The sequence below is a fragment of the Doryrhamphus excisus genome, chromosome 3 (assembly GCF_030265055.1).
Source record: "Doryrhamphus excisus isolate RoL2022-K1 chromosome 3, RoL_Dexc_1.0, whole genome shotgun sequence".
In the NCBI taxonomy this organism is placed as follows: Eukaryota; Metazoa; Chordata; class Actinopteri; order Syngnathiformes; family Syngnathidae; genus Doryrhamphus; species Doryrhamphus excisus.
The window spans coordinates 318,700-346,227 of record NC_080468.1 but is presented as its reverse complement, the minus strand read 5'-3'; the positions used below and the strand labels follow the sequence as shown (position 1 = coordinate 346,227).

General features: G+C 47.7%; 17 non-coding genes across 17 annotated transcripts; 6 read left to right on the top strand and 11 right to left on the bottom strand.

The window, feature by feature from the left end:
- Positions 1-696: 696 nt before the first annotated feature.
- Positions 697-770, bottom strand: trnan-guu (transfer RNA asparagine (anticodon GUU)). Its single transcript has one exon. It is a non-coding gene; the product is annotated as a tRNA-Asn (tRNA).
- Positions 771-1,265: 495 nt separating this feature from the next.
- On the top strand, positions 1,266-1,338 carry trnak-uuu (transfer RNA lysine (anticodon UUU)). The gene has a single exon. It is a non-coding gene; the product is annotated as a tRNA-Lys (tRNA).
- A 1,879-nt stretch (positions 1,339-3,217) lies between these two features.
- Positions 3,218-3,299, top strand: trnas-gcu (transfer RNA serine (anticodon GCU)). The gene has a single exon. It is a non-coding gene; the product is annotated as a tRNA-Ser (tRNA).
- A 313-nt stretch (positions 3,300-3,612) lies between these two features.
- On the bottom strand, positions 3,613-3,685 carry trnak-cuu (transfer RNA lysine (anticodon CUU)). Its single transcript has one exon. It is a non-coding gene; the product is annotated as a tRNA-Lys (tRNA).
- Positions 3,686-4,548: 863 nt separating this feature from the next.
- On the bottom strand, positions 4,549-4,622 carry trnat-agu (transfer RNA threonine (anticodon AGU)). The gene has a single exon. It is a non-coding gene; the product is annotated as a tRNA-Thr (tRNA).
- A 357-nt stretch (positions 4,623-4,979) lies between these two features.
- Positions 4,980-5,050, bottom strand: trnag-gcc (transfer RNA glycine (anticodon GCC)). Its single transcript has one exon. It is a non-coding gene; the product is annotated as a tRNA-Gly (tRNA).
- Positions 5,051-6,395: 1,345 nt separating this feature from the next.
- Positions 6,396-6,477, bottom strand: trnas-cga (transfer RNA serine (anticodon CGA)). The gene has a single exon. It is a non-coding gene; the product is annotated as a tRNA-Ser (tRNA).
- Positions 6,478-7,411: 934 nt separating this feature from the next.
- trnan-guu (transfer RNA asparagine (anticodon GUU)) lies at positions 7,412-7,485 on the bottom strand. The gene has a single exon. It is a non-coding gene; the product is annotated as a tRNA-Asn (tRNA).
- Positions 7,486-7,980: 495 nt separating this feature from the next.
- trnak-uuu (transfer RNA lysine (anticodon UUU)) lies at positions 7,981-8,053 on the top strand. The gene has a single exon. It is a non-coding gene; the product is annotated as a tRNA-Lys (tRNA).
- Positions 8,054-9,941: 1,888 nt separating this feature from the next.
- trnas-gcu (transfer RNA serine (anticodon GCU)) lies at positions 9,942-10,023 on the top strand. Its single transcript has one exon. It is a non-coding gene; the product is annotated as a tRNA-Ser (tRNA).
- A 313-nt stretch (positions 10,024-10,336) lies between these two features.
- On the bottom strand, positions 10,337-10,409 carry trnak-cuu (transfer RNA lysine (anticodon CUU)). Its single transcript has one exon. It is a non-coding gene; the product is annotated as a tRNA-Lys (tRNA).
- Positions 10,410-11,272: 863 nt separating this feature from the next.
- On the bottom strand, positions 11,273-11,346 carry trnat-agu (transfer RNA threonine (anticodon AGU)). Its single transcript has one exon. It is a non-coding gene; the product is annotated as a tRNA-Thr (tRNA).
- Positions 11,347-11,703: 357 nt separating this feature from the next.
- Positions 11,704-11,774, bottom strand: trnag-gcc (transfer RNA glycine (anticodon GCC)). Its single transcript has one exon. It is a non-coding gene; the product is annotated as a tRNA-Gly (tRNA).
- A 5,425-nt stretch (positions 11,775-17,199) lies between these two features.
- Positions 17,200-17,358, top strand: LOC131126865 (U1 spliceosomal RNA). Its single transcript, XR_009129383.1, has one exon. It is a non-coding gene; the product is annotated as a U1 spliceosomal RNA (small nuclear RNA).
- A 1,647-nt stretch (positions 17,359-19,005) lies between these two features.
- trnag-gcc (transfer RNA glycine (anticodon GCC)) lies at positions 19,006-19,076 on the bottom strand. The gene has a single exon. It is a non-coding gene; the product is annotated as a tRNA-Gly (tRNA).
- Positions 19,077-19,672: 596 nt separating this feature from the next.
- On the top strand, positions 19,673-19,754 carry trnal-cag (transfer RNA leucine (anticodon CAG)). Its single transcript has one exon. It is a non-coding gene; the product is annotated as a tRNA-Leu (tRNA).
- Positions 19,755-26,124: 6,370 nt separating this feature from the next.
- Positions 26,125-26,196, bottom strand: trnad-guc (transfer RNA aspartic acid (anticodon GUC)). Its single transcript has one exon. It is a non-coding gene; the product is annotated as a tRNA-Asp (tRNA).
- Between the last annotated feature and the right edge of the window lie 1,332 nt (positions 26,197-27,528).

The window sequence follows — 27,528 nt, the reverse complement described above, 5'->3', positions numbered from 1 at the left end:
TGGACCTCAGACCCTATCACTGGTCACCTGAACAGGGACTTGAATCCCGGACACTCAGATCAAAAGTCTAATGTTCAGGTGACTGGCTCAAACTTTGTCTTGTCTGACCACTCTTTTGTCCAGAAGATATTTGGCTAATGTGGTCTGTTTTCTTAAACCTGCAAATGTCCAAATACACAAGGGTATTGTCTTTGTAGGGAGCATTGTAGTACATGTGATATGTATACTACATATGACATCAGAAATGATGGGTCTTTATTCAACAGAACAAGAACAACATTTCTTTTAAATAACAGCATAGGAGCTGCTGAAACACAGAGAAGGCACTGCTGGGATTTGAACCCAGGATCTCCTGTTTACTAGACATGTCTGTCAAAAAATCACAGCAGTATACATTGTTTTCTCTTAAACTGCTTACCAGTTGATGGGGTTTGACTTGATTCCTTTTAACATAAAAGCATTCCGTCGTCTCTTAATCTATAATCCTGGCTGGCGCTTTTGCAAACCTAATATTTTCAAGCAGAGCTTCAAACTGAAATCTGTGACTTGATCAACCTAACTTCTGATCAAATGTGTTAGACCATGGAAGCTGGAATGGGCTTTTGAAAAGTCACTGACACGCAGTTTGCCAATTGGGAACTGTGCAAGAGTGGAGGGCAAACATGAATGAACAGTGACACTGATGCATCCAGAGAAAGTCCCTGGGTGGGCTCGAACCACCAGCCTCCCGGTTAACAGCCGAGCGCGCTGACCAATTGCGCCACAGAGACTCACACCCTGCCAACTTCTGTTCAGTTGAAGCCATACTAACGCATGCTATGCGTCCAGCATGCCCTTTGTTTTGGATGTGACTCGCACCTTCTGGTGTAACAATCGAGGCATTGCAAACCAGGACACCAGCTTTACTCTTTGATGAACGCAAAGTATTTTTGGGTACAATCCAGGGGTCTTGTGCTCTCACGGAAATGGCTCTGTCCTTTTTCAACATGAGTTGAGACGAAATGTATTAAAATAGACAGACTGCATTGGTCACTCAATCAGAATTTCTCAGTTTGCCAATTTCAGACTGCGTGACAAAGAATCAAGTCAAACTCCATCGACAGGATGGACAGGGGACAACAAAGCAGGGAAGATAAGGGATAGGGAGGAGAGGGGAAAGATGCGACCGCCTTTGTTGAGAGCCAGAGAGGAAGCTCTCATCGCTGCAAGGTCAAGTACAGTATGCCAGAAGATTTTACCTTGTGAGTTGTCCTTGTTCAACAAGGGCCTGGATAGCTCAGTTGGTAGAGCATCAGACTTTTAATCTGAGGGTCCAGGGTTCAAGTCCCTGTTCAGGCGGTGAAGGTAGGCAGGCCCCTTCCCTGATTAACTTGTTTAAGTAAAGCTTTTCGACCAAGCACCTTTGCGATCTTCCAGGACTGTGGGTAAACGCCATTCTCAATAATTAAATTGAAGATACAGTGCGAGACAGGCACTTTGACCAGCTTAGCCACAGCGCCAGCTGTGCATCTGGCACCAACACAAAAACAGTTCGCCAATGGGGAAAAATGTTCATACAAGGGAGGGAGTCCAAAGTCCAACACGTGTGAATTGAGAGTCCCTGGGTGGGCTCGGTTATCAAACTCGCTCCAAAGGAAATGTTGGAACTTGGGAAAGCATTAAGAAGTAGGATTCTTAATCCTACTTCTTGCCAAAAGCCTACCCTATGGTAGAAGATAAGATATGCCTTCATTCGTCCCTCTGTGGGGAAATTTGGAAGGTCCCGCAAGTTCCGCAACAGCAGTGGGAGTACCTCAGTATGTTTACAGACCATGGACTCCTCCTACATTTAGATACATAGCCTTATCCATGCCAAAACCACACAACAACCTTGACCAAATCCTGACTGACATAACTGACTTGGTACATAATCACCGTCTCAACGGAACTGAATTAGCCCAACTGTTGACATTGACCACAGGCTCCAAGTATTGTGCTTTTTGTACGGCCATTTAGCCAATTTGGCCAAAGGGGAATTCAGAACACCCTCGTGGCCCATTGCCATTTTTATGGTACCTGGCGACTTCAACCAGTGAACTCCACTGTACCGCTTATCCTCATCAACGGACTGTATTCCCCACCCTTTACCAACATGGGGACATTCCAACCCAAGATGAGAACACACTGGACCAGGTACACAGCAACATAGTACGTGGCACAGACACAGCTTCACCCTACCCCCACTTTTAGCCCAGACTGAAAAAGCAGAGAAACCCCTTTGCAGCTGAAATTGCTCAGTTGGGAGAGCGTTGGATTGAATCTCTCAAGGTCCCTGGTTCAATCCCAGTTTTCAGCACAATTGCTGTTTACATCGTGAGTTGGCAAATAGTTTGTAAAGGGGTGACTTTGTTCTCTTGATTTCATCAACATCGATCACGACAACACAGCCAATGACATATTAAGACCAGACAAGTGCAGTTGGGAGGTGACATACAGAATCCTGATGCATATCATGTTACAATCAGACACAAACAGGATGTAGGACCCGACCTTGAGTTCGCGCAAATGTTCACAGCATTAGGTCTGCAAAGTGTTCAGCTGATGCACATTTACTGGAAAGGAAAATGGGCTTTTGTCACGGTAGCCATGCCGACACAAGCTAAAATGTTTCTCCCGCCAGGACAACACCCACATGAAATTCAAGCTTTGCTCGCAGACGAAAAAGAACCAGCTGGAATGAGCAATCTGCACCTCCAAGTCTGAGTTTATGGTTCTTGCCCAGAAAAGCATAGCTCACAGCCGTAATTGTATAGTGGTTCCTACTCTGTGTTGTGGCCGCAACAACCCCGGCCGATTCAGGGTCATGGCAGGTGTGTGTTGCTTTTGTAATTGTATTGTCTGAAAAGACAAGATTGTCTGTCCACTTGAAGTGTGGTGATGTAAAAATACACTAGTTTTGACCACACCTGTATTTTTAGTAAACGTTATTAGCATGCAATGAATCAAAGTATAAGGTATGATGTCGGAGATCAAGAACGCTTTTGTTGGCAAAAAAAAGCCATAACATATCAATTCGACAATACGGGTATCAAACCCGCTATTTCTTGCATGTAGAGCAAGAACTCTAGCCTTTGAGTTAAATCCCCCCGCTGCACAGGAAGGCTGCCACAATTTCTGCAACACCAAAACACTAATAAGATGTGTCATTTTGAGTCAACATGACCATGGCCACAAAGGAGATGAGGTGACCGAGAGGTTAAGGTGATGGACTGCTAATCCATTGTGTTCTGCACGCATAGGTTCGAATCCCATCCTCATCGGACTATACTAATGCACCAGTTTTGACACCACCTGTGTTTTTAGGAAACATCATTAGAATGCAATTAATCCAAGCATCCGGTACGATGTGGGAGATTGAGAATGCTTTTTTGGCAATAAAAAGGCATAATATACCATTTGGAGAATGCAGGCATCGATTCCACTTCATCTCACATGCGAAGTGAGCGCTCTACCATTTGTGGTCCTACTAGAATGGGATTTGTTTTTGTGTACTTCGAATGAAATGTTTTCCGCATGTTGCAGAATTTTCCACACGAAAGAAATCTTTAAGATGTATCACCAAAAGAGCTGAACCGCCCAATGTGGGGCTCGAACCCACGACCCTGAGATTAAGAGTCTCATGCTCTCCCGACTGAGCTAACCGGGCATTTTTCTGCCAGGAAATCACTTTTTAATTGATGTGGTCTTCTTGATGTTTGATCAATTCCACACCCAACCTAGTTTCTCAGGGAACAAAGGAGCGAGAGGTTCAGTCATAGCTGAGAACTTTGGAAGTATAGTCATCTTAACCCTCCTGTTATGTTCATTTGCCAGGAACAGCCATGATGTTCCCGGGTCAGTTTGCATGTTTATTTATCTGAAAGATGTCCAAAACAAAAAAAATCCCCACAAGCATTGTTAGTTATTCACTACTAACTCCATTACTAACTATTCTATCAATGTTTAGTGCAATGGTGTACCTTACCTCTCACAGGTAGTGGTTTAATTAATTTTAATTAATTAATGAATTGAATTCATCAGAGGCATCATGACCAGTCTGCATCAAAACATTATCTGAAATCCTGTGGCAGGTTTCTGGCATTGATTCTTAATTCAGTTGCCATCCCTGATAGATGGTAATGGTAATCATGCCCGCGTGGCAGGCGAGTCTCTTTGCTTGTCTGACGTCTGTGTCGCATCCTGATTGGCTGGCAGAAAATGTCAACAACACGCGCGCGGCCCCCGCTTGGCAAGTGAGAATTCTACCACTGAACCACCAAGGCCACGTGGGGACACACTGTAAGAGAAAAAAAAATCAACTGTCAAGTGGATGAGCCTCTGCAAAGTGGCGCTGAATGACAACACATCACAATGTCATACTCTTTGGATTCAAGCACCTTCTGGCGTAATGGGATCCACAACAATCACGTCAGCTGTGGATGCAACGTCAATTCGTTCTTGAAGGGCAAGTGACAAAAAGAAGTACATGGTTCACAAATCAGCTGCCAAAGTTTCACTGACCAAGCACCCAGGCACTGCTGGGATTTGAACCCAGGATCTCCTGTTTACTAGACAGGCACTTTGCCCAGCTTAGCCACAGTGCCAGCAGTGCATCTGGCACCAACACAAAAACAGTTCGCCAATGGGGAAAAATGTTCATACAAGGGAGGGAGTCCAAAGTCCAACAAATGTGTGAATTGAGAGTCCCTGGGTGGGCTCGAACCACCAACCTCTCAGTTAACAGCCAAACGTTCTGATCAATTGCGTGACAGAGACTACAACAGCATGACTGCAGTCAGGTTTCAGAAATTTGCAAATACTCAAGTGCTGTCCACCTTAACTCTCGGGTGGTCCGGTGTGTTACGTTTCAGGTGTCATTCTGAATACTGCCCTTTCGCAGGAAAAGAGCCTTTGTACTTTTTCAACATGAGCTCTAAAGAAAGGTACAAGCTGAGATATACTGCATTGGCCGGGAATCGGACCCGGGCCTCCCGCTTGGCAAGCGAGAATTCTACCACTGAACCACCAATGCCACATTGGGAAACACCGTCGGAGAACAAATTAAATTGTCGAGTGGATGTGCCTCTGCAAAGTGGCGCTGAATGACAAAACATCACAACACACGCACGGGATGCCAGGGGAGGCCGAGTACTAACAGAGCTGAGTGAGAGGGCATAAGAAAAAAAATTGTGACCTTGTGGTGGTTACCCGGCAGCACCAAGGATATGACGCACGTCTGATGCGTAATGCATGCCAGGTGATGTTCATCTAGCGAGCGGACATTCTTGTGGGGGACAAGCTCAACAGTAGGAATGTTGAGAGAACTGACCAGTCCGCTATCAATGAAGTTCTCGTCCGCCCCAGAGTCAATTAATGCTGTGGTAGGAGAAGCTTCCCCCGCCCAGGATATCGTACCTTCCACCTGAAGTCGGCCCACCAAAGCGGATGACGCAGCCGGTGTGGTTGGAGCGGGCAGTGCCAGCAGCTGGGGAATATCCCTGGTGGAGGAAGAGCGTTGGCGTGCTGGGCGAACTGGACAGCGGGAAATTGTGTGTAGGACTCCCACAGTACAGGCACAGCCACAGGCGTGGACGGTGACTCCTCTCCGCTGACGAAAGGCGACTGGCTCCCAGTTGCATGGGGACGACACTCCCGACGTCATCAAACGGCGCTCCGCTGCTGGAGCAGGGAGGGAGGAGTGGTGCCGGAAGAGCCCCAGGAGGTGGGATTTGGAGCCGACGTGTGGGTCGGAGAGGCTCCGCTGTGCGCTGTGCTCCCGCAGCCGGTTGTCGAGTCGAATGGATAGCGACAGAGAGCGGCTGGAATGACAAGGCGCTGCGGAGCGCATATCGGGCGAGCCTCAGCCAACAAGTGCAAGATGAGCTGGCCGCTCGGGATGAGACCCAGACGCTGAGGCTCGCCCGATACGCATTTCGTAGCGCCTTGTCATTCCAGCAGCTCTCTGCCGCTATCCCGGTTAGCTCAGTTGGTCAGCGTGTGGTGCTCGTAACGCCAAGGTCATGGGTTCGACCCCCCGTACTGGCCACTCTTCTTTATGTGCTCCAGGAACAACAAAAGGAAGACAACCCACTGGCCCCCATGTCCAACATCAGACCACCCACCCACCTGTGAAACACCCTCGACCGGGGAGAGGTAAAGAAAACAGCATGTCAAAGCAGAGTGGCAACAAACCTCTCGGCCACCGAGACTACAAGAAGCAGATCAATGGGGACAGTGGACCCCATTATCCTCTACCCAAAATTTAGACCTCCAGTGTAGAGAATGCGGACCGTGAAAGGACAACACCCCGGCCCTCATAACCAACAGTACTCCACCACAAGGTAAACAGCATGGCGGCAACAAATGCCCAGCCAAAGCGTCACAGACAGGATTCCAACCTGTGTGGGGAAACCCCATTGGATTTCGAGTCCAACGCCTTAACCTCTCGGCCACCGTGACTCCTTGGAAAAGACCAATGGGGGCAGGTGACCCCATTGTCCTAGAACCAAAATTTTGCTGATGTCAAGGATCAGCTGGCAACATGTGCATGGGAGGAGGCCACATGGTTTGTGTGAGGGGCTACACAAGTCTTTCCACTTCTAGTTAAAAGCCAGGCACCTCACATTGTTTCCATAAAGTACCAAGGGATTGTCCTGTTGCCCTTGTATTTTGTGGGCAAAAAGGAGGCGTTTGCAAGTGGACCTCAGGCCCTATCACTGGTCACCTGAACAGGGACTTGAATCCCGGACACTCAGATCAAAAGTCTAATGTTCAGGTGACTGGCTCAAACTTTGTCTTGTCTGACCACTCTTTTGTCCAGAAGATATTTGGCTAAAGTGGTCTGTTTTCTTAAACCTGCAAATGTCCAAATACACAAGGGTATTGTCTTTGTAGGGAGCATTGTAGTACATGTGATATGTATACTACATATGACATCAGAAATGATGGGTCTTTATTCAACAGAACAAGAACAACATTTCTTTTAAATAACAGCATAGGAGCTGCTGAAACACAGAGAAGGCACTGCTGGGATTTGAACCCAGGATCTCCTGTTTACTAGACATGTCTGTCAAAAAATCACAGCAGTATACAGTGTTTTCTCTTAAACTGCTTACCAGTTGATGGGGTTTGACTTGATTCTTTTTAACATAAAAGCATTCCGTCGTCTCTTAATCTATAATCCTGGCTGGCGCTTTTGCAAACCTAATATTTTCAAGCAGAGCTTCAAACTGAAATCTGTGACTTGATCAACCTAACTTCTGATCAAATGTGTTAGACCATGGAAGCTGGAATGGGCTTTTGAGAAGTCACTGACACGCAGTTTGCCAATTGGGAACTGTGCAAGAGTGGAGGGCAAACATGAATGAACAGTGACACTGATGCATCCAGAGAAAGTCCCTGGGTGGGCTCAAACCACCAGCCTTCCGGTTAACAGCCGAGCGCGCTGACCGATTGCGCCACAGAGACTCACACCCTGCCAACTTCTGTTCAGTTGAAGCCATACTAACGCATGCTATGCGTCCAGCATGCCCTTTGTTTTGGATGTGACTCGCACCTTCTGGTGTAACAATCGAGGCATTGCAAACCAGGACACCAGCTTTACTCTTTGATGAACGCAAAGTATTTTTGGGTACAATCCAGGGGTCTTGTGCTCTCACGGAAATGGCTCTGTCCTTTTTCAACATGAGTTGAGACGAAATGTATTAAAATAGACAGACTGCATTGGTCACTCAATCAGAATTTCTCAGTTTGCCAATTTCAGACTGCGTGACAAAGAATCAAGTCAAACTCCATCGACAGGATGGACAGGGGACAACAAAGCAGGGAAGATAAGGGATAGGGAGGAGAGGGGAAAGATGCGACCACCTTTGTTGAGAGCCAGAGAGGAAGCTCTCATCGCTGCAAGGTCAAGTACAGTATGCCAGAAGATTTTACCTTGTGAGTTGTCCTTGTTCAACAAGGGCCTGGATAGCTCAGTTGGTAGAGCATCAGACTTTTAATCTGAGGGTCCAGGGTTCAAGTCCCTGTTCAGGCGGTGAAGGTAGGCAGGCCCCTTCCCTGATTAACTTGTTTAAGTAAAGCTTTTCGACCAAGCACCTTTGCGATCTTCCAGGACTGTGGGTAAACGCCATTCTCAATAATTAAATTGAAGATACAGTGCGAGACAGGCACTTTGACCAGCTTAGCCACAGCGCCAGCTGTGCATCTGGCACCAAAACAAAAACAGTTCGCCAATGGGGAAAAATGTTCATACAAGGGAGGGAGTCCAAAGTCCAACACGTGTGAATTGAGAGTCCCTGGGTGGGCTCGGTTATCAAACTCGCTCCAAAGGAAATGTTGGAACTTGGGAAAGCATTAAGAATGGCAAGAAGTAGGATTAAGAATCCTACTTCTTGCCAAAAGCCTACCCTATGGTAGAAGATAAGATATGCCTTCATTCGTCCCTCAGTGGGGAAATTTGCAAGGTCCCGCAAGTTCCGCAACAGCAGTGGGAGTACCTCAGTATGTTTACAGACCATGGACTCCTCCTACATTTAGATACATAGCCTTATCCATGCCAAAACCACACAACAACCTTGACCAAATCCTGACTGACATAACTGACTTGGTACATAATCACCGTCTCAACGGAACTGAATTAGCCCAACTGTTGACATTGACCACAGGCTCCAAGTATTGTGCTTTTTGTACGGCCATTTAGCCAATTTGGCCAAAGGGGAATTCAGAACACCCTCGTGGCCCATTGCCATTTTTATGGTACCTGGCGACTTCAACCAGTGAACTCCACTGTACCGCTTATCCTCATCAACGGACTGTATTCCCCACCCTTTACCAACATGGGGACATTCCAACCCAAGATGAGAACACACTGGACCAGGTACACAGCAACATAGTACGTGGCACAGACACAGCTTCACCCTACCCCCACTTTTAGCCCAGACTGAAAAAGCAGAGAAACCCCTTTGCAGCTGAAATTGCTCAGTTGGGAGAGCGTTGGATTGAATCTCTCAAGGTCCCTGGTTCAATCCCAGTTTTCAGCACAATTGCTGTTTACATCGTGAGTTGGCAAATAGTTTGTAAAGGGGTGACTTTGTTCTCTTGATTTCATCAACATCGATCACGACAACACAGCCAATGACATATTAAGACCAGACAAGTGCAGTTGGGAGGTGACATACAGAATCCTGATGCATATCATGTTACAATCAGACACAAACAGGATGTAGGACCCGACCTTGAGTTCGCGCAAATGTTCACAGCATTAGGTCTGCAAAGTGTTCAGCTGATGCACATTTACTGGAAAGGAAAATGGGCTTTTGTCACGGTAGCCATGCCGACACAAGCTAAAATGTTTCTCCCGCCAGGACAACACCCACATGAAATTCAAGCTTTGCTCGCAGACGAAAAAGAACCAGCTGGAATGAGCAATCTGCACCTCCAAGTCTGAGTTTATGGTTCTTGCCCAGAAAATCATAGCTCACAGCCGTAATTGTATAGTGGTTCCTACTCTGTGTTGTGGCCGCAACAACCCCGGCCGATTCAGGGTCATGGCAGGTGTGTGTTGCTTTTGTAATTGTATTGTCTGAAAAGACAAGATTGTCTGTCCACTTGAAGTGTGGTGATGTAAAAATACACTAGTTTTGACCACACCTGTATTTTTAGTAAACGTTATTAGCATGCAATGAATCAAAGTATAAGGTATGATGTCGGAGATCAAGAACGCTTTTGTTGGCAAAAAAAAGCCATAACATATCATTTCGACAATACGGGTATCAAACCCGCTATTTCTTGCATGTAGAGCAAGAACTCTAGCCTTTGAGTTAAATCCCCCCGCTGCACAGGAAGGCTGCCACAAATTCTGCAACACCAAAACACTAATAAGATGTGTCATTTTGAGTCAACATGACCATGGCCACAAAGGAGATGAGGTGACCGAGAGGTTAAGGTGATGGACTGCTAATCCATTGTGTTCTGCACGCATGGGTTCGAATCCCATCCTCATCGGCCTATACTAATGCACCAGTTTTGACACCACCTGTGTTTTTAGGAAACATCATTAGAATGCAATTAATCCAAGCATCCGGTACGATGTGGGAGATTGAGAATGCTTTTTTGGCAATAAAAAGGCATAATATACCATTTGGAGAATGCAGGCATCGATTCCACTTCATCTCACATGCGAAGTGAGCGCTCTACCATTTGTGGTCCTACTAGAATGGGATTTGTTTTTGTGTACTTCGAATGAAATGTTTTCCGCATGTTGCAGAATTTTCCACACGAAAGAAATCTTTAAGATGTATCACCAAAAGAGCTGAACCGCCCAATGTGGGGCTCGAACCCACGACCCTGAGATTAAGAGTCTCATGCTCTCCCGACTAAGCTAACCAGGCATTTTTCTGCCAGGAAATCACTTTTTAATTGATGTGGTCTTCTTGATGTTTGATCAATTCCACACCCAACCTAGTTTCTCAGGGAACAAAGGAGCGAGAGGTTCAGTCATAGCTGAGAACTTTGGAAGTGTAGTCATCTTAACCCTCCTGTTATGTTCATTTGCCAGGAACAGCCATGATGTTCCCGGGTCAGTTTGCATGTTTATTTATCTGAAAGATGTCCAAAACAAAAAAAATCCCCACAAGCATTGTTAGTTATTCACTACTAACTCCATTACTAACTATTCTATCAATGTTTAGTGCAATGGTGTACCTTACCTCTCACAGGTAGTGGTTTAATTAATTTTAATTAATTAATGAATTGAATTCATCAGAGGCATCATGACCAGTCTGCATCAAAACATTATCTGAAATCCTGTGGCAGGTTTCTGGCATTGATTCTTAATTCAGTTGCCATCCCTGATAGATGGTAATGGTAATCATGCCCGCGTGGCAGGCGAGTCTCTTTGCTTGTCTGACGTCTGTGTCGCATCCTGATTGGCTGGCAGCAAATGTCAACAACACGCGAGCGGCCCCCGCTTGGCAAGTGAGAATTCTACCACTGAACCACCAAGGCCACGTGGGGACACACTGTAAGAGAAAAAAAAATCAACTGTCAAGTGGATGAGCCTCTGCAAAGTGGCGCTGAATGACAACACATCACAATGTCATACTCTTTGGATTCAAGCACCTTCTGGCGTAATGGGATCCACAACAATCACGTCAGCTGTGGATGCAACGTCAATTCGTTCTTGAAGGGCAAGTGACAAAAACAAGTACATGGTTCACAAATCAGCTGCCAAAGTTTCACTGACCAAGCACCCAGGCACTGCTGGGATTTGAACCCAGGATCTCCTGTTTACTAGACAGGCACTTTGACCAGCTTAGCCACAGTGCCAGCAGCGCATCTGGCACCAACACAAAAACAGTTCGCCAATGGGGAAAAATGTTCATACAAGGGAGGGAGTCCAAAGTCCAACAAATGTGTGAATCGAGAGTCCCTGGGTGGGCTCGAACCACCAACCTCTCAGTTAACAGCCAAACGTTCTGACCAATTGCGTGACAGAGACTACAACAGCATGACTGCAGTCAGGTTTCAGAAATTTGCAAATACTCAAGTGCTGTCCACCTTAACTCTCGGGTGGTCCGGTCTGTTACGTTTCAGGTGTCATTCTGAATACTGCCCTTTCGCAGGAAAAGAGCCTTTGTACTTTTTCAACATGAGCTCTAAAGAAAGGTACAAGCTGAGATATACTGCATTGGCCGGGAATCGGACCCGGGCCTCCCGCTTGGCAAGCGAGAATTCTACCACTGAACCACCAATGCCACATTGGGAAACACCGTCGGAGAACAAATTAAATTGTCGAGAGGATGTGCCTCTGCAAAGTGGCGCTGAATGACAAAACATCACAATCACAACACACGCACGGGATGCCAGGGGAGGCCGAGTACTAACAGAGCTGAGTGAGAGGGCATAAGAAAAAAAATTGTGACCTTGTGGTGGTTACCCGGCAGCACCAAGGATATGGCGCACGTCTGATGCGTAATGCATGCCAGGTGATGTTCATCTAGCGAGCGGACATTCTTGTGGGGGACAAGCTCAACAGTAGGAATGTTGAGAGAACTGACCAGTCCGCTATCAATGAAGTTCTCGTCCGCCCCAGAGTCAATTAATGCTGTGGTAGGAGAAGCTTCCCCCGCCCAGGATATCGTACCTTCCACCTGAAGTCGGCCCACCAAAGCGGATGACGCAGCCGGTGTGGTTGGAGCGGGCAGTGCCAGCAGCTGGGGAATATCCCTGGTGGAGGAAGAGCGTTGGCGTGCTGGGCGAACTGGACAGCGGGAAATTGTGTGTAGGACTCCCACAGTACAGGGACAGCCACAGGCGTGGACGGTGACTCCTCTCCGCTGACGAAAGGCGACTGGCTCCCAGTTGCATGGGGACGACACTCCCGACGTCATCAGACGGCGCTCCGTGTTTTGTCTGAGTCACGGCTGGTGTGTGTTGCTTTTTGTTGTTTTCTTGCCTGAAAGGACTTCTCGCTCGACCCAATTTTACTCTTGGCGAGACACTGATAATCCAGAACATAGCCTTAAACTGCAGGTGCATTAGTTGGAGGGCTCGTGGCCACCTGGTCACCTGAACAGGGACTTGAATCCCGGACACTCAGATCAAAAGTTTAATGTTCAGGTGATTGGCTCAACCTTTGTCCAGAAGATATTAGGCTTGTCCATGTGGGCAGTTTAAGACCTCCGTCGATCTTGGAGGTGGCAATTTCGGGACAGGGGCTTCTTCATCTCTGCAAGGTCAAGTACAGTATGCCAGAAGATTTTGCCTTGTGAGTTGTCCTCCTTCATCAAGGGCCTGGATAGCTCAGTTGGTAGAGCATCAGACTTTTAATCTGACTGTCCAGGGTTGAAGTCCCTGTTCAGGTGGAGAAGAGTAGACCCCACATTACCAGCATGGGGACATACCAACCCAAGATGAGAACACACTGGGCCAGGTACACAGCAACATATGTGGCAGAAACACAGCTTCACCCTGGCCCCTCTTTTAGCCTCTACTGAAAAAGCGGAACACCACCTTTGCAGCTGAAACCGCTCAGTTGGGCGAGTGCGAGATTTAAGATTTAAAGGTCCGTGGTTCAGGATTTGCAAGCGTTCAGCCAAATCATGCGGGCAAGACGCGAAAAGATGAACATTTCCAGGGCCGAGGCCAAAGCTTTAAAAGAATTAAGAACAAACAGACAAATCGTAATCAAACCGGCAGATAAAGAGAGCGCGGTGGTGATTTTGGGACGAGAACAGTAACCCCAAGAGGTTTATCGACAGCTGAACGATCAAAGATATTATAGAAAACTACAAAATCCAATGGTTTGGCAGACAATGCCAATGGTACGAGAGATCGTGTATAAATTGTATTTAAAAAAATTAATAATATAATAAAAAGTTCACCCTAACCATCAGAAATAAGTTCAGACAATGGTCCGGCGTTTGTGCAAAAAGTAGGGTTAGCCTAACCCAAACCCAAACCCAAACCATATTGTACAACAACTGCGAATAAAACAAAGGTTAGGGTTTGTCTATCATCCCCAGTCCCAGGGAATGGTAGAACGAGTAAATGGGACACTCAAAGCCAAGTTCAATAAAATCTGTGCTAGCGCAAAGTTAAATTGTGCGGATGCACTAACAATTGCATTAATGAGCTATCGCATGCAAACTGAGAGAATTACACATCTAACACCGCATGAGATGCTTACGGGTCGACCCATGCCAGCACTGCATTTGAGAGGGCCTTATAAAGGACCCCCACTATGTTAACTGCCATACATGGAGCTATCTATGTGCAGGAGAAAAACAGGGTTCCTGAGTCGACAAAGGTGACAGGCGGCTTGGTGGTGCCAGGCAACCAGGTGTACATCAAAATGTACAGGCGAAAGTGGCACGAGCCAAGACGATTGGGACCCTATAAGGTGGTTGAGCAGCCTTACCTATGTCCCAAGCCGGACGGTCGTGAGGATGATGTCACTGACTCAGAGGACTCGATGAGCCATGAGGTATGACTGTTGCTATGATTGGCAAGGGAGCCTGACCTTGAGCTGAACATCATCATCTTTAAGTCACTATGCGAGTCCTCTCCACGAACTATGCTGATATTGCTTGAGAAACCGCCATGCCATGGACAGGACTGATCTAGAAGGGCAAGGGACTTGACGGGACTGAACAACAATGCACTCACTTACAGTTAATAAGTGTGGGTAATACCAGTCAATCAGTAGTAACACGTGTACTGGTTCAGTTGTTCAGCACTACTTACTATGTTAGGAGTATATCAGTCACTCACTATTCCAGTTGCCTTATACAGTACTTTAGAGCATTAAGGACTTTACATGGTCACTATAGACACAAAGGTGTGTTTTGTTTAGATTTGTTTTGCAGTTAGATTCCATTTATATATTAAAGGGTGTAGTGGATATGTTATTTATGTAACTCGTAAATTGCAATAGTCACCAGACACTCAAATAGTAAGCATAGGGTCAGAGTTAGGAAGGGAATGTTCCAGCGAAGTTGGCGCCAACCAAGGGAACCCGCCGACTGAGCCATTCCGGAGGACCGCCCTCCTCCTACATGTGATGTGGCAAGTCACCACCTCATCTCGACGAAAGGAGCCCCTCATTACAAAGGGTCCCTCCAGATGACATCGTGCTGACCATCGGCGGGTGGTCGAAGAAAGGGACTGAAGATGGCCAACACCGTTTGTACAGAGGCACAATAATCCTCTGGGCAGTGAAAATGTGAGCAGAAACATTACTCTTAACCAATTCTGCTCTCGCCCTGAGCCCTGAATCCCAGACCACAACACTTCCCCTTCCCCAGGCCCATGTTCCAGGAGGGCAGCGAGATCCCCTTGAATGTCATATGTGAATTCTCTTCGGAAATGGTAACGTGCCAAGGGGCCAAGACTGGACCAAGAGACATTATTTGTTGTTTTGGGAGTTTGGTACCCCCAAAAGGGGGGAATATATTGTAAAATGACTACTCTTTTGCACATTGCATATGACTTTTCTTCTTGGTAAACTCTAGTTGAACTTAAGAGGGCTACGTGACTTGGGGAGGCCAACCTGACCTGATTGTTACACAAGATGTTTTCGGATGTTTGGAGTCCAAGATGTTCTGCCAAAATACTTAGGTCCACTCAGGAGGCATGACCAGATAGGGACTGAATTCTGGAAATCCACGTCATCGTTATTGTTCATGAGGTCTATATAAGTGCTGTATTAAATAAACAAGAGGACCCTTTCCCGACAACTGCAGACGTGGTTCGTGTTGCATTACTTGCCAACAAGAGGAACCCGACGAGTACGGGGACCAGCTGTCCCTGCACCTGGACCTGATGGCGCAAGGGGAAGTGGTTTCCCCCATGGACCCGGCCCCCTCCCCGGCAACAGAGGCCCTCTGCCGTTGGGAGTCAGAGAACTTACTTGACGACACCCCACTGCTGACTTCCACGCCGCCAACGAAATCACCTGTGGAAAAAGAAGGCCAGTGGGGAGAGCTGCTGGCGGACATCAGTTTCGACAGCTCCATGTCCGGCTCAATTGGCGGGAGCCAAAAGCAACTGGTCCAGCGACATTGGAACACCACCAGGAAAATGGTCGACCGGAAACTTACCGTGTGGAAGAAATTTGTCATCCTGGGAGATTCTAACCTGTCCCGGTTCCCACCACATGACTTCCCAGATCTGCAGGTTGACAGCTTTCCGCGGGGCCACCTTTAGGAGTAGCCGAGGCGCTACTCGCCAAGGCAGTCATTCACACCAAGGTGGAAAAACTGGTGTTGTCCTTCGGGATCAACAGTAGAACTCAGAAATTCAAAGAGACCACCTCCAGGCAGTTGCAGGCCCTTTGGAAAGAGGCCAAGCGGGTCTTCCTGGAGGCGGCAGTTTTCATCCCATTAGTTAACCACTCACCATACTAACGCCTACTGAGAACCCTCAATGAGTATATTGAGGATAGACTACCGTCCATCCCGCTTCTGCAGGACAATCTGTTCCACACAGACCCAGACTGCATACACTGGACCACGTCCACTGCTGAAGCAATGCTCAGGCATTGGACACGATTTTTAAATTTGTAGGCCCCCAAAGGACAAAGTCCCTGGGGGGTCCCAAGTTTCACTAAATTGCCAAAATGTTAAAGTGTTATCCCCCAGTTTCAATCCATCCGGAGCACAATTATCCCTGTTATCCAAAGGCCTACCTTTTATACCTACCCAATCAGAAAACAAGAATTATAAATTGGAAAAACACAAAAGACTACTTTGGAATGTGCAAGAATATCATAGACGGCTTAGACTTATTGAATTTTTCGGTAGAGAAGAAGAAGAAAAAAGCGCATAGCCAAAGTTCCATCCCCCCTCGATTTGCCCCCCCCCCCCCCCCCCCCCCCCCCTTTAACACAATCTCCCCTGCCCTACACACCCTAATTAGAAAAGATCGGGAACTAGCCGAACAAAAACCTGAGGAAAAGGATAACCTAACCAAAAGGGAAAGAGCCGCACTAAAGGAATTGAATAGGGATAGCTCCATAGTTATCAAACCGGTGGACAAGGGATCATCTATAGTAATTCTTAGCAGAGAACAGTACGTCTGGGAGGGACAAAGACAATCAGGGGACCCCACTTATAAAAAACTTACACAACCCATGTATACACAAACGATACCCCTAGTTCGAAAAATCCTCAAAGAACTCATCTATCAAAAATCCATCAAAACCCGAGACTTGGAATCCCCCACACCACATCCCCAGGGTAGACCAATTGGGACATTTCGTATCGGATTGTGGTAGTGAAACATATGGTACGGCTATATTTATTGACTTCTATCTTAACCCACTCTCCAACAAACATTCGGCTTATGTGAAAGATACCTACAATTTTGTCGAGTTAGTCCAAAAAAATTAAATTGCTGGCCCAGGCCTTCTTTTTTTCGCTAGACGTGGACAATATGTACACGAATATCGATACCAAGAGGGGCCTAGAAGCTGTCAAATACATATTTGATGAATACCCTGACAGGACAAGACCCCAGAAACAACTTTTACAATTATTGGAAATTAACCTCACTGGAAATGATTTTGAATTTAACTCAGAGTACGTCCAGTGGCTGGGCTTGTTGTGGGCGACCTGATGAGACCACCACTTAGCATGTGGCATGTGCGAGAGACTAGTCCGGGCGAGACCGGTGCAACTCATACTTACCTGGCAGGGGAGATACCATGATCAAGAAGGTGGTTCACCCAGGTTCCAGCCATTGCACACGGGTTGAGCTGACCTCTGCGAATTCCCCAAACGTGGGAATCTCGACTGCATAATTTGTGGTAGTGGGGGACTGCGTTCGCGCTCTCCCCTTATCCCGTGTTTAAAACAAGAGGCAGGCGCAGCACCGCGCCGAGCTCCTTGGCTTGCGAGTGCAGCCAGACCAAGCAAGAAACGACCAGCCCAGCGCTACCATTGCTTGCTGGAAAGGTCTGCCCGTCCACGGGAGACAACCAACCAGCCGTGAGGCCGATCTGCTCTCAGTCAGGAAACCTCAATGAGAAAGGGCAACAAGACAGAGAAAGGGGCGTCGGCAAACATTTCGATTGATCTGAGTCTAAAGTTCAAGGTTTGCTCGCAGGCAAATTTGAAGCAGCGAGAATGAGCAATCCGCACCTCTGAGTAGGAGTTCATGGTTCTCACCCAAAAAACGATAGCTTGTAGCCGTAATCGTGTTGTTGTTTGTATTCTGTGTTTTGTCTGAGTCACGGCTGGTGTGTGTTGCTTTTTGCTGTTTTCTTGCCTGAAAGGACTTCTCGCTCAGCCAAAGCAAAGCTAGGTAAAAACGTAATCATTTGTCCCTTTGTTGGAATAGTTGCATCTTGTGCCTGTAGTGACACTGCCTGCAGCGATGGTTATTTCACCACCGCTCATACCCCGTTGGAGCAGCAGCAACCACCTCCTGTGTCAAAAAACTCAAACAAAAACCATGTCTGTGCTGTGGCCAACCAAAATCAAAATATCAAGTGGATGGGACATCAACCACGACGTTCATCAACAAGGCCCTGTCAGATAATCTTATTGCTGCAGAAGGTCTGACAGACCCTAAGATGCCATTTAAAGATTTCAGTCAAACAGACTTCTTCCAGCGAGAGGTGGATGAGACAAGAAAGAGGGTGGAGGAAAAACAGCAGAAGAAGAGAAAGAGGGATGAATCTCCTCCACCCCCTGTCCGAAAGTGCCTCTGCAGGATGCAGCTGAAGCAGGGCCGGAAAAGCCCCCGCATCCACACTGGCTTCAGAGAAGTACATCTACTGTCCTGCCAAAGTGTTCTCCATCTATAGAGAGCACAGGATGGAAAAAGAGATGAGCTGGAGGGAGTTCCAGGCCTCTCCTTTCTATGAAAAGGAGAAACAAAGGCGGCAAAATAAGTGAACAATGTGTATATTCATTATTCATAACTGCTTACATGTAGATTTTTTTATTATTATTGAGAGTGTTCTTGAGTGTGGCAACCTGATAAATAAATATTCTTTGTGACATTGCATTGATTTTGTATTTTATTTCAAGCACTGGTATCAATATAAGCCTGATAGGAATAATTTGTAATTATTAGGGATTAATTGGAAAAAAATAATATTGTGGAGAAGAAAACTGTGACTTGACTGCTGGCTTAGACGGGATTCAAATACCTGACTCCATTTCTCCAAAGTCTCTCTGCTTGTCTGACATCTGTCTCGCATCCTGATTGGCTGGCAGCAAATGTCAACAACACAAGCCCGGCCCGGCCAACGCTCTGACCAATTGCACAGAGACTATATCAGCATCACTGCAGTAAGGTTTCAATAAGTTTCTACTTCTGACAGAAATGTGCAAATACTCAAGTGCTGTCCACCTTAACTGTCAGGTGGTCCGTTCTCTTACTTTTCAGGTGTCATTCTGAGTTCTGCCCTTTCGCAGGAAAAAGAGCCTTTGTACTTTTTCACATGAACTCTAAAGAAAGGTACAAGCTGAGATACACTGCATTGGCTGGGAATTGGACCCAGGTCTCCCGCTTGGCAAGCGAGAATTCTACCACTGAACCACCAATGCCACATGGGGTTGCACTGTCGGAGAAAAGTGGCTGAGCCTATGCAAAGTGGCACTGAATGACAAAACATCACAATGTCATACTCTTTGGATTTAGCTCCTTCTGGCGTAACGGGATCCACAACAATCATGTCAGGTGTGGATGCACCGTAGACTCGTTTTTGAAGGGCAAGTGACAAAACGGACCAAGCACCCAGGTACTGCTGGGATTTGAACCCAGGATCTCCTGTTTATTAGACAGGCACCTTCACCAGCTAAGCCATAGTGCCAGCTGAGCATGTCAACCTGGCAATGCTGCCTTTACTCTTCTAGACAGTAACTGCTTGCAACGTTGAGACAACGCCATTTGTCATGTGTCATTCGGTCAGCAGGTGGGGAATCCCGTATATATTTGGCACCGATACAAAGGGTTTACCTATTGGGAAGAATGCAAGGGCTCTCCAAAAGAGTCCAACACAAGTGTCACACGAGGGTCTGGAAATGGTCCCTGGGACTGACACAAATAACTAGGCTGTTAATCTGGACTAACATAACATAATACCCACATGGGAACAAAACGCAGAGTGTGTGAATGCCTTTTAAAAAGTGGCCTCTGGATGGTCAGGGTGGCCGAGTGGTCGAAGGCACTGCCTTCAGGTTGCAGTCTTGAATGAGGCGTGGGTTCGAATCCCACTCCTGACAGCTTCTTGCATCTTGAAGTGGCGTCACTTCATTCCAGAGTGGCCGAGGCTGTTACTCCTGGGCAGTAAACCAGGGGTGCTTTTCAAAATGTCTGCTGCTGAAAAGTGTACAAAGAAGACCTATTGTATCCCGGGGTCTTGCATTTCTCCTGAAAACAGGCTTTGTATCTCAACATGACCTCTGATAAAAAAGTATGGAAATACCAGTAGAGGACTGCTGGAATTGGAACCAATGAGCCCCTCTTTGCTAGACATGTAATTTGACCAACTAAAGCATCGTGCCTGTGAAGCATGCAAACTTGACTTGAATGGTGCCTTTCGTAGAAAAGGAAATCCTGTGCATCTGGCACGGACACAAAAACAGTTCACCAATGGGGAAACATGTTCATACAAGGGAGGGAGACCAAAGTGTCAATTGTCACCAGTGAAACACCCTCGAGAGGTAAACAAAACAGCATGTCAAAGCAGAGCGTCAACAATCCTCTCAGTCACCAAGACTGCAAGGAGCAGATCAATGGGGGCAGTGGACCCCATTATCCTCTACCCAAAATTTAGACCACGGGTGCAGAGAATGCGGACCGTGAAGGAACAACAAAAGCCCCCGTCGACAACACCCTGCCCTTCATAACCCCCCGGCCCCATAACCAACAGCGCAGAACCCAGTGAACTGCGAAACACCCCCATCAAGGCAACCAACCGACCAGGTAAACGTAAAGAAAACAGCATGGCACGGAGAATGCGGTCTGTTAAGGATGAGTTAGTCGATTTTAGCTGGAAGCTGGAAACATTTGATGCAATGGTGTCCTGTGGTCGATTAGCTCAGTTGATCAGAGCGTGGTGCTAATAAAGCCACGGTCATGGGTTCACCCCCGTACTGACCACTCTTCTTTATCTGCCAGGAACAACAAAAGCCCACGGCAAAAACCCATCGGGCCCCATAACCAACAGCGCACAACCCAATCAACTGCGAAACACCCCCATCAAGGCCGCCAACTGACCGGGGAAAGGTCAAGAAAACAGCATGGCAAAGCAGAGCGGTGGCAAACCTCTCGCGCACCGTGACTGCATGAAGCAGATCAATGGAGGCAGCCACCCCATTCTCCTCTACCCAAAATTTAGACCCCGAGTGCAAAGAACGTGGACCGTGAAGGAACAACAAAAGCCCACGTCGACAACACCCCGCCCTCATAACCAACAGGACACCAGGAAAACCTATCCAAGGGTCAATGTACGTCAGGTTGGAAGCGTCGAACCACGGTGAGGTTGACACACCTTGTCTGGTCCTCAGGGCGTCCGTGGCATGAGGTGAGACCCTACGGAAGTAGCACTATGCACTAGGCGCTCCACATCAATTGACAATACTGTTATTGGAGGAAGTAAAGAAATCAGGGCACAAACACCAGTCATGTTCTCGGTCGGTAACCTATCACTCACGTCGGGTCCACCGCAGCACTACCAGAGGTCAGCCCTGAGGAGCGACCAGAAGAAGGCATCCACCAGTAAGGTAGAATTACACTAAGAGGTATTAATGCCGGGTTGTACAAATCGGGAACCTGTGGAAACGGTAATGCACATAAATTTACCTTTCGCCACTGTGCTGCTGAATATGGGCTTACCTTTGACCTCTGTAACCTCGGGGTGCGCAAATGGCCTACAATTAGCCAATAAAACAAAGGATTCCTTGTAGAATTTAGGCAATCGATCCCGCTACCTCTCACATGCAAAGCAAGCGCTATACCATTTGAGCTAATTCCCCTGCTTTTCCTGAATTGGCAGAGAAGGTCCAGTCTCAGAACTATATTGGTTCTTGAATTAACTCAGAGCAAATGACTACTGGATCATGGGAGGGAGCAAAGCAGTGGCTCAACATATTTGACAGTGCATCCCATGCCGGAAAGCTCGATGAGCCACAGAGGAACAAAAGATGGCTGACTTACCTCAAGACCACATTGAGCCTTCTCCACCAATTACCTATGGTGGCATGGATTGTTTTGGCCCCTTTCACACAAAACAAGGGCGTAAAGAACAAAAACAGTACAGTCTACTATTCACTTGTCTATGTTCTGGAGGTGTTCACATAGAGATGCTGGAGGACTTGACCACTGACTCATTCATCAATGCCCCAAGATGCTTCATTGCCATCAGAGGTGCTGTTTGGCACATCCGATCAGATCAGGGAACATACTTAGTTTGAACTAAAAATGAAATGGAAAAGTCTCTAAAGGAAATAAACACAGAAAGAGTAACAGAATACCTGGCAGACAAGCAATGCAACTTTGTCATAAATGCAAGCCATATGAGAGGTGTTTGGGAGCGCCAGATCAGAACCATCAAAAGCGTGCTCATTTAAGTCCTAGCAAACAGTGCTGGCAGGTTGAGTGACAGTTCCTTGAGAACCTTTCTTTAGGAAGCCATGTCTGTTGTGAATAATCACCCTCTTACTGTGGACAATGTAAACAACCCATGTGTCTGGAACCACTGACACCTAACCACCTGATTACCATGTAGTCATCTATTCCCATGCCACCACGTGTTTCCAAAATGGCGCTGCGGACGGCTGCCTTGGTGTGTTGGTCCTCCAGCACCTGGACTCCGCAGGAACCTATGCTAAGATCCTGTTTGTGGACTTCAGCTCCGCCTTCAACACCATCCTCCCAACTCTGCTCCAGGAGAAGTTCTCCCAGCTGAGCGTGCCTGACTCCACCTGCAGGTGGATTACAGACGTCCTGTTTGACAGGAAACAGTGCGTGAAGCTGGGGAAACACATCTCAGATACAAAAACCGTCAGCACCTGATCCCCCCAGGGCTGCGTTCTTTCTCCTCTGCTCTTCGCCCTGTACACAAACAGTTGCACCTCCAGTCACCAGTCTGTCAAGCTCCCGAAGTCTGCGGACGACACCACCCTCATCGGACTCATCTCTGACGGCGAAGTTTGCCTACAGGTGGGAGGTTGACCATCTGGTGACTTGGTGCAACCTGAACAACCTGGAGCTCAACGCCCTAAAAACAGTGGAGATGGTTGTGGACAACAGGAAGAACTCAGCCTCTCCTGTCCCCATCACCCTCTGTGACTCTACGATTGACATTGTGGAGTCCTTCCGCATCCTGGGTACCATCATCTCCCAGGACCTCCAGTGGGAGCCGAACATCAGCTCCCTCATCAAGAAGGCACAGCAGAGGATGTACTTCCTACGTTCCTATGGCAGCTGAAGAAATTCATCCTGCCAAAGACAATGTTGGTGCACTTCTACAGCTCCATCATTGAGTCCATCCTCACCTCCTGCAATCTCCCGTCCCTCCAGGATCTGTAAGCCTCCAGGACCCTAAGGCGTGCAGAAAAGGATTGTGGCCGATCCTTCTCAACCCGGACACAGTCTCTTTGAGAGGAGGCTGCGGTCCATCAGGACCAAAACCTCACGGCACAAGAACAGTTTCTTCCCGTCTGCTGTCAGCCTCATCAACAAGGCCCGGAACCCCCCCTGACACTGTTCACACCCCACCTCTGCCTCATCCTGCCACTTTGACACTCTATATGCGTTAAATTAATGCTCAGTTTGGACTCTTAGGAAAAAAATCAGACTGCAGTTCCGGAACAACAAACAAAAAACAGACTGTGTACATATATTTATACTGTATTCTGCATATTTTGTATTTCTGTATATTTGTAAGTCGTGCTCCATGGCCTCACCGAATTCCTCTCACACCCGAGTTTTTGCCTCGACAACCGCCGAAGCCGTGAACCGTTTGGAGTACAGTGTACCTGTCAGCTGCTTCCGGAGTCCCAAAAGCCATCAATGCTTGATAGGACTCCTTCTTCAGCTTGATGGCGGCCCTGACCTCTGGTGTCCACCATCGGGTTCGGGGCCTGCCGCCACGACTGGCACCAACCGCCTTGCGGCCACAGCTCCGGTCAGCCGCCTCAGCAATGGAGGCACGGAATATGGCCCATTCGGACTCAATATCCCGGTCCTCCCCCGGGATGCAGGCGAAGCTCTGCCAGAGGTGAGAGTTGAAGACTCGACGAACGGGAGACTCTGCCAGACGTTCCCAGCACACCCTCACTACTCGTTTGGGTCTACCAGGTCTGTCCAGCATCCTCCCCCGCCATCTAATCCAACTCATCACCAGGTGGTGATCAGTTGACAGCTCAGCCCCTCTTTTCACCCGCCTGTCCAGAACATGCGGACGCAGGTCTGATGACACGACTGCAAAGTTGATCATAGACCTGCAGCCTAGGGTGTCCTGGTGCCAATGCACTTATGGACATCCCTATGTTCGAACATGGTGTTAGTTATGGACAAACTGTGGTTCGCACAGAAGTCCAATAACATCACACTGCAACATCATCAGAGAAATTACCCTCTCGTTCACCGGGGCTGACTCCAACACAGAGGCACCAATCCGGGGGTCTATTAATAAGCCTACACCAGCTCGCTGCCTCTCCCCTGCAGCAACTCCAGAGTAGAACAAGGTCCAGTCCCTCTCAAGGAGTTTGGTTCCGGAACCCAAACTGTGGGTCGAGGTGAGTCCGACTATGTCTAGCCGGAATATCTCAACCTCTTGCACAAGTTCAGGTTCCTTCCCCACCAGAGAAGTGACATTTCATGTCCCAAGAACCAGTTTTTGGCCACCGAAGACCAGGTCACCCATGCACCCGCCCTTGACCGCCACCTAACACACAATGCACCGGACCCTTATGCTTTCCCCCCGTAGGTGGTGGGTCTACGAGGGGGAGAGCCCATTTGGCTGGGGGTGAAGGCCCGACCACCAGGCGCTCACCTGCGAGCCCCTCCCCCGGGCCTGGCTCCAGGGTGAGGCCCCGGTATCCCACATCTGGGCGAGGTACGGTTCCTCCTCCTCCGTCACCTCCTCAGTGGCAAAGCTTCGGGGTGGACAAGTTCCGCCCGGAATTCCTCAAGGCTCTGGATGTTGAGGGACTGTCTTGGCTGGCACGTCTCTTCAACATTGTGTGGAAGTCGGGGACAGTATCTTTGGATTGGCAGTAATGCGGTCGCTGTAACAGACCGTCGTGGTTAAAAAAGCTCTCAATTTACCGGTCGATCTATGTTCCCACCCTCACCTATGGTCATGAGCTTTGGGTCATGACCGAAAGAATGACATCTCGGATACAGGCGGCTGAATTGAGTTTCCTCCATAGGGTAGCTGGACTCACCCTAAGAGATAGGGTGAGGAGCTCAGTCATCCGGGAGCGCTCAGAGTAGAGCCGCTTCTCCTTCACATCGAGAGGAGTCAGTTGAGGTGGCTCGGGCATCTAGTCCGGATGCCTCCCGGACGCCTCCCTGGTGAGGTGTTCCGGGCATACCCAGCCGGGAAAAGGCCCCGGGGCAGACCTAGGACACGCTGGAGGGATTATGTCTCACAGCTGGCCTGGGAACACCTTGGTGTCCTCCCGGTGGAGATGGAGGAGGTGGCCGGGGACCGGGAAATCTGGGCTTCCCTACCAAGACTGCTGCCCCCCGCGACCTGGACCTGGATAAGCGGAGGAAAATCGATGGATGGATGGATGGATGGACTTGTATACTAAAATGAGATGGAGATAATTGCAATATTTGTCGGAATAGTTCTGGAACAAATGGTGGAAGGAGTATCTGACCAACATTGCTCTGAGACAAAAATGGCATACGCCAAGAAGAAACATGCAAGTTGGAGATGTGGTGATCGTCAAAGAGGAGGAGGTTCCCCAAAACGAACGGAAACTGGCTGGGATTCTTCAAGTCCATAAGAGTGACAATGGACTAGTGAGGACAGTTACGGTGTTTCACGATGCTTCAATGTCCCGCAATGGCATGTGAATGCACTCAAGAGCAATAAATGCATCGAGAACAGCAGTAAAGGAAGTGTGAACTCTTTACTGGACCAGGTCAGCTAAGTAACAAAGACAATACATCTGCAAGCTCTTCAAAGGACACGTAAAGAGTACAGCCAAAGCAGAGGATGGTTTCGATCCATCGACCTCTGGGTTATGGGCCCAGCACGCTACCGCTGCGCCACTCAGCTGCTGACATCTGTACAAGCACCCAGCTTTGTGCGGCTCCTTTTGAGTGTCCTCTGTTGTCAGTGAACCTCACAAGGTCACAGTTTTTTTTTTCCTGATCAGGGCACCGTTTTAGGTTGGGTGGATGAGTGATCGAAAGCACCAGATTAAGGTTCCTTACGCTCAGGAGGCACTGGCTGAAATCCCACAGCTGGCATTTTCCTGGTCAGCTCCATTATCCACGACTGGAATGATTTGGCAGCAAAAGACCGTCAGATTTTACAAGACGCCTGAACACCTTGAGAAGAAGATGAAGAAAGGTTTTGTTCTAATGAGAATGGTTTGTTTGTTGACATCGTGACATACGAAAGAGGAACTCCCCGTCGGGGAATCGAACCCCGGTCTTCCGCGTGACAGGCGGAGATACTGTCCACTATACTAACGAGGACTGCTGCTGCGATGATGTGTTGTCGATTGGCCAAAGGGGAATTCAGAACAGGCTCGTGGCCCATGACCGTTTTTATGGTAGCTGGAGACTTTAACCACTGAAATCCATCCCGCTTATCCTCATCAACGGACTGTATTCCCCACCCGTTACCAGCATGGGGACATTCCAACCCAAGATGAGAACACACTGGACCAGGGACACAGCAACATAGTAGGTGGCACAGACACATTTTCACATCGCCCCCACTTTTAGACACGACTGAAAAAAGACTCTCTTGCTTGGTGCTAACATGATGACCACTAGCATGTTAGCATTTAAGCTAATTTACTCATGTCTAAAGGCAAATATACACATGGCATGATACAGGGAGGTTATAGGACAAACTTGGCAGTTTCTAAACTTGAGGCCCTCTTGCTAGGTGCTAGCATGATGACTGTTAGCATGTTAGCATTTATGCTAATTTACTCATGTCTAAAGGCAAATACACATGTGGCATGATGTGGGGAAACTATGGGACTGCCCCAAACTTTTCGGGACCTGAGGCTGTCTTGCTAGGAGCTAGCATGGTAGCCGTTAGCATGTTAGCATTTAAGCTAATTTACTCATGTTTAAAGGCAAATACACCCATGGCATGATGTAGGGAGATTATAGGACAACTTGGCACTTTCTAAACTTGAGGCCCTCTTGCTAGGTGCTAGCATGTAGCTGTTAGCATGTTAGCATTTAAGCTAATTTACTCATGCCTAAAGGCTACTAAGCACATGTCAAGATGTGGGGAAGTTATAGGACAACCTTGGTACTTTCTAAACTTGAGGGCCTCTTGCTAGGTGCTAGCATGATGACTGTTAGCATGTTAGCATTTTACCTAATTTACTCATGTCTAAAGGAAAATACACACATGGCATGATTTGGGGACACTGTAGGACTGCCCCAAACTTTTCAGGACTTGAGGCTGTTTTGCGATTGCCCCAAACTTTTCAGGACCTGAGGCTGTTTTGCTACTTGTTAACATGGTAGCCGTTAGCATGTTAGCATTTAAGCTAATTTACTCATGTCAAAAGGCAAATACACACATGGCATGATGTAGGGAGGTTATAGGACAAACTTGGCACTTTCTAAACTTGAGGGTCTCTTGCTAGGTGGTAGCCGCTAGCATGTTAGCATTTAAGCTAATTTACTCATGTCTACAGGCAAATAGACACATGGCATGATGTAGGGAGGTTATCGGACAACCTTGGCACTTTCTAAACTTGAGGGCCTCTTGCTAGGTGCTAACATGGTAGCCGTTAGCATGTTAGCATTTAAGCTAATTTACTCATGTCTACAGGCAAA